This window comes from Zootoca vivipara, chromosome 7, assembly GCF_963506605.1.
Source record: "Zootoca vivipara chromosome 7, rZooViv1.1, whole genome shotgun sequence".
NCBI lineage: Eukaryota > Metazoa > Chordata > Lepidosauria > Squamata > Lacertidae > Zootoca > Zootoca vivipara.
In genome coordinates, this window is record NC_083282.1 from 81,394,683 (window position 1) to 81,400,826 (window position 6,144).

A 6,144-nucleotide genomic window follows, 5' to 3' on the forward strand; every position below is an offset into this window, starting at 1 on the left:
CATGTCAACAGCGGTTAGTGACTGAACAAACCAAGAAGGTCAGCGGCTCAAGAGGGTTTCCCATATTTGCCCTGACATGGTCATTGCCACCTACCTGCCTGCTCACAACAGAGTACAAGAAGCCCGGCGTGTGAGCAAGCGGGAGGGAACGAGCAAACAGGTGGGTAGTGTGCTGGAGTCAGAGAGCAGGCAGCTGGGCAGGTGGCCCAGGCAGACTTTCATACTCTCACCCATCACTGCTGCCACGGCCACAGGTTGAAATCTTCTCCCATTTGTACACTGCCACTGTGCCACTAGAAGGAAACATGCATTTCAGCATTCATACTCCCTTCTGTCGGCAGCAGTAAGGAGCAAAGGAGAGAAGAAATTTCTCCTTCTCCTCCATGATTGGCAGCAGCAGGAAAATATTTGGATGGAGGTAAGCTGCTTGTAGAAAAGGGAGTTTGGGGCAAACTGTAGCGGGGGGGGTTCATGGGTGTGGGGAGGATGGAGCAAGGATGGGAGGTTGAAGGAGCTGTGCGTGGTTGAGGGACGGGGGTTGGCAAGGATGTGTGGAGTTTGGCAGGGGGTGGTGAGCAATGTGAGTTAGCAGAAGAAACTGAGAGCATTGAAAGAGTTGTTAGTGGGTGGGGGTGTTGAGGGGATAGAGCAGAGCTTTCCAAACTGTGTCGTGACACATGAGTGTGTCGGCTGCAGTGTGTCGCGCAAACATTCCCTACGCTCCTCCCGGGGCTGGAAAGGGTTAGTTTAGCCTCCGGTTTGCTAGTAAAACTGAATTACTGTGTTGCGAAATGATGCATGTCTAAAAAGTGTGTCACCAGCATGAAAAGTTCAGAAAGCTCTGGGATAGAGGGTTGAAGGAACCGCGAGAGGAGGGAGGATTGGCCAAGGGGGTGGGGAGTTTGGTGGGGTTGATGAACAACACAAGCAGGTGTAGCAATATTTTAAAATCTTCTAAGTAGAATACACTATGTACAATAGAAAAGCAAAATCCAGTAAAACACAAAGGCAGCCTAAACTCAATCAAACAGTATAAAAAACAAAAAGGCAAATAAAACAGATTCAGGGGGTTCATTCACATAAATCAGGGTCCAAAATTATGGATAAGGGAAAGCCTGCAGTGGGGAGGCGTTTACAAAACATTTCAAGCAACTAATGGTTGCTGCTTCAGGTATGGCAGAGGAAAGGGGAATCCAAAGAACAGAGGCAGCAGCAAAAAATGCCTAGGGTGGATTGGAGGGGGGTCACCATCCTATGCTATTCTGCAGGGTGCAATGCCATGAGCAGAATTTCCCCAGGTAATCTACATGATCTTACAGGGGCAGATGGTCTTTCAGCTTTTCTGGTCCCAAATTTTTCGTGGCTTTCTATGTTAGCGATAAGGTTCTGAACACAGCCCAGTAGCTGATCAGCAGCCAATGCAGTTCCCACAGCATATGTGCAACATATGCACCTCCATGTGCCGTAATCAATATGTTTTGCAGCACTGAAAAACCCTTCCCTTTTAGAACGGCTCCCCCCCCCACTCCTTGAGAAATGTCCTGTTGCAGAAGTAGCCAACATGGGTGCTCTCCAAATGCCGATGGACTTCAAATCTTACCACCCCTAACCATTGGCAGTACTGGTTCGGGATGATGGGATTTGGAATCCAACAATCTCTGAAGTCTACCACATTGGCCACCGCTGCCCTACATTGCTCTAACTTGTTCTCACTTTCAGTTAAGTTCACTTCCTCCTAACGATGTGATCCAGTAGACAACTCTTGGTATTTTGATATCATTGTCACATCATCCCCATCATGCTGAGCTTATACTTAAGATATCTGATGTTACCATATTTGAAATTAATGTGATGCATATCATTAGGCATTCCTTGAGCTTCAAAAGACATCAAATGTTCAGGGGCACATGTAAATGAATGACTCAAATTAGGGGAGCATAAAATTACCTTTTTTTCCATAGATTTCTATTACAATATTCATTTGTATTCTTTCTTTCTTTTTTACACGGTATTATATAAAGCTGTTCTTGGAGAAGTCAAAAATTACCATGCCTCATACCTCATTCAATTATGTGTTGCAATCCTACTTTAATTAACATATATCCTTTTAGAACTTGGTGATGAAGTTTGATGAGATGTAATTACAAATGTGTCAGTGTTTTATTTCTTTTGCAAAATGTAAATCATTGAAAATTCAGCCAATGTGTTACCTTTCTAGCAGCAGAACTTTGCTTGAAAGTAATGATGCACTTTTTATTTTCCCCGAACCTGTAAATACATATAACACTTCCCTCATTCAGAGTATAACGCTTCACATTTCATATAAACTTAACTTTCCATTTTTAGATAATATTCATCTGCTGAAATCACTGGACTTATGGGCAAATCTATGAAATGGACAGGGCTTCGGGGGGGAGTATTTTGTGGGATTGTGTATCAGCTCTGCATGTCCCCAGAATAATGAAGTGAATTGTGATGATTTGGGTCATGATCTCACATTCCAGAGAAATATTGCACCATTAGCAAGGCATCTTGAGGTGGATTAGAAACTCACGAAGTTGCCAACTCACTCTGTGGCCTCATTTTTACAAAAAATTAAATGCACAGTGCATGTGCTTTCACAACCCTAAATCCACCCCAGACATAGCTGCCAAGTTATCCCTTTTTTAAAGGGATTTTCCATTATGCTGAATAGGCTTCCTCGCGAGAAAAGGGAAAACTTGGCAGCTATGACCCCAGACCTTTTTCTCCATGGAGTTCAAAGTGGCTTCCATGGGACTCTTCCCCTCCTCATTTAATCCCCAGGACAACAACCTTGTGACGTAAGATATGCTGAGAGTCAGTGACAGGCCCAAGGTCACCCAGTGAGCAGCATGGCCAAATGAGAATTTGAACCCAGATCTCCCAGGTCCTAGTCCAGGCATCCCCAAACTTCGGCCCTCCAGATGTTTTGGACTACAATTCCCATCTTCCCCGACCACTGGTCTTGTTAGCTAGGGATCATGGGAGTTGTAGGCCAAAACATCTGGAGGGCCGCAGTTTGGGGATGCCTGTCCTAGTCCAACACTCTAGCCCCTACACTACACTAGATTCATTAATATCAGTTTTTCCTGCTTTTAAAAAAACCTTTTTGGTTTTGTGTAGAATTCTTTTTAATACATAATTATATGTTTTTAGACATGTTGCCCTAAAGGGATAATTTTTACCAAAATGCTATTGCTAGCATTCACAACCCCAATAAACCTAGGTGGAACACTTTGAAAACCTTCTTTCGTTTTCTATTATTTTAAAGCATATCATATATATTTATCAGCTCATCCATTTGTCTGCTAGACTTTTTAAAAAAATGACACACAGTTGTTGTTGTTTTAAAAAACGCTCCAGCAAATCAATCACTGTCCATAGGCAGCTCGCCTTCACTCAGATTAATCATTTGGAAAAAGCTGCCGAACAGCACAGAAAAAGGTACATTTGAATTTAATCTGGTGAGACCAAATCACCCTTAACGCACTATAAACGTTATATTTTTTGTCATCACCCCAAGTCATTTCAGTTTAATCATGTGAAGACATTACTGTCATCAAACCCCTACAGAAACACCATCTGTATAGAACCACAGTTCCAAGCTACAATTAAACCCTGGTGCATTTGGGGGTGCACAGAAAGAGTCAAAATTTGTATAACCATCAGGTGTCTTCTTAAATTAATCTAAGATGCTGTATGCACTGCTGCCTTCTTCCACCTGCACTAATACCAGTTCCTCATGTGCTTCATAGCATTTGTAGATGCAACTCAGGCTGCTACAGCTCAGAGCTACAGGAATGTCCAGCAGCTTATAATCGGCTAGACATAAAAAAAAAAACCTGGGTCACCATTTCTTCCTGCTATGAATGGTAACTGATTTATCTTGTATACATTTGAACTTTGCATCTGGCTTTGAGGTGGGGGGGTAGCACATGTATGCAATGAGGTGGACCCTATTCCACAAAACTATATGCCGCACAGGGACCCAGGTGGCGCTGTGGGTTAAACCACAGAGTCTAGGGCTTGCTGAGCTGCAGTAACACTTAAGTCCATAAGGTCAAGCTTATGCAAATTTTCTGCTGTCTATGGGACCACGCAACAGGGCCAGCCCAAAACATTTTGCCACCTAAGGCAAGACACAAAATGGTGCCCCCACCCCACCCCGGCCAGGGAAGAAGAGGTGAGTGAAGATCTACATCAGAAACAAGGGAAGGAATCAAATCAACCTTACCTGATGCTTGAAGTGGGAATCAAAGGCCATCGGGGCAGGGAAAGGGGCCTGATCTGAATCATACCAGGCAGGTATAGAACCATTTCCTCCTTAGAGGTGGGAGGAGAACAGCAGCACCTCCTATTCACCAAGGCTGCTGTAGAGGGGGCATTTGGGGGGAGCTGCCAAGGAGGCAGAAAATCCAACCTAGCTATTCCTTTGGGTGGAAGTGTGGGATCTAAATTTAAATCCTCATCATCTGAGTGGGTTTATGGATTTATGAGTGTTGGCCCATGCTGGGTGGAGACTTTGAGTGGCAGAAAGTATGAAAGCAAAACCTGTTCAAATGCATGGTTTCTCTTGTCCATCTATTACACATTCCTCTACAGACCTTAGAGCAGTATGCATGGTCCCCATCTCCGTCACAAGAATACTGTGAGGTCGGTTAAGCTAAGAGATTGTGAGGAGTTTGGGTTCTCACCCTTTCTCATTAACTCTGAAAGCACTTGGGATTTTTCAAGTATATACCAGTCAGAAACATCAAAGGCTTTCTCAAGCATATTAGAAGAACATACATTGAAGCTATGGGATGACCACCACTGCCTCTGCCTCCTCTTCCTCTGCCCCAAAGCAAAAAAACAACACTTACCTTGGGGAAGGAGAAGTCATGGGTCCTCCCATACACATATGAAGTTCTGGCTCTTCTCTCCAGGATCTCTACTTGGAACCGACCCTTGTTATGTCATTTGTCGCCAAGGAGGTGGTCCAAGTTTTTTAAGTTACTATCCTTCTGCCTCATTTCCCTACTCATGGTGGATTCATGGTGGTTTAATGAACAGAACTGCTGCACAGGCAAGTATAATTAGAAGACTGTCAAACAGTTCACCAGCCAGTAGGTTTCTTGTGAGCTATAAAATTTTAGTTGCTTTGATTGCAAGCTGATTTGCTTTCTGGAATTTGACAGAGTGGAGTGGAAAATCTCGGTTTTTTTCCTAGAGTTGTTCTTTTATCTTGCACAAAATAATGCTAATTGATACCGGTTTAAAACAATATTTTCCAAGAAGCCCAAGGATTAAAAATTAAAAAATACACTAACATATATTAACTTTTATTATGTAACAGCAACATAATAAATAAATTTATGAATTCATATGGCCTTTACAAAAAGACAGAAAAGATATTGCACCAAGTTCAGGTACCGGCTATTTGGATTGAATATTTGCTAAACAAATGAGGCTCAGTGCAGTCAAAGCTAAGCACATTTAAGACCTATTGATGTTAGTGGAAGAATTAACTGCACACTTTAACCTCCCCCATTGAGATCAATAGGACTGCAATTCTATATACACTAACCTGGGAGTAAGTCCCATTGTACTCAGTGGGACTAACTTCCAGGTACATGTGCCTGGGACTGAGCTGTAAAAATGCTTAACTTTGCCTGGACAATGCCCACAATATCTATCATCATATATACATTTGCGGAGTTAAGGCAAAACCAGATGATACCTCAAAATACAACAGAAGGCTTGAGAAACAGACATAATTAAAAACAAGAGGGGAGCATTTCCATCTCCGACTAATGAATTAGCTGTGTCTAAGGAACAAATCCCTTCGGTTTTTTAATAAAGTGGTTATTATCAATCATGTTAATTAAAGGTGAAGAACAAGTGTGATTTTCCTATGGAGCAAGGCTGTTTTGCAGAGCTTTGCCAAAATGATCCCATTTAACCCTGGTAAGCATTTTTTTGTTGGCATGATAATCTCTTCCCGTTACTAGAAAATACTTTCTGCAGAATATAAACTCCATCCATGTGCAAATAACATCCAACTGTGACCTACAGACTTTCAGTCGGGTGGTCCTCTTTGAGATACATTATCTGAAGGAAAACATCTAAGTGAATCGTCCAACA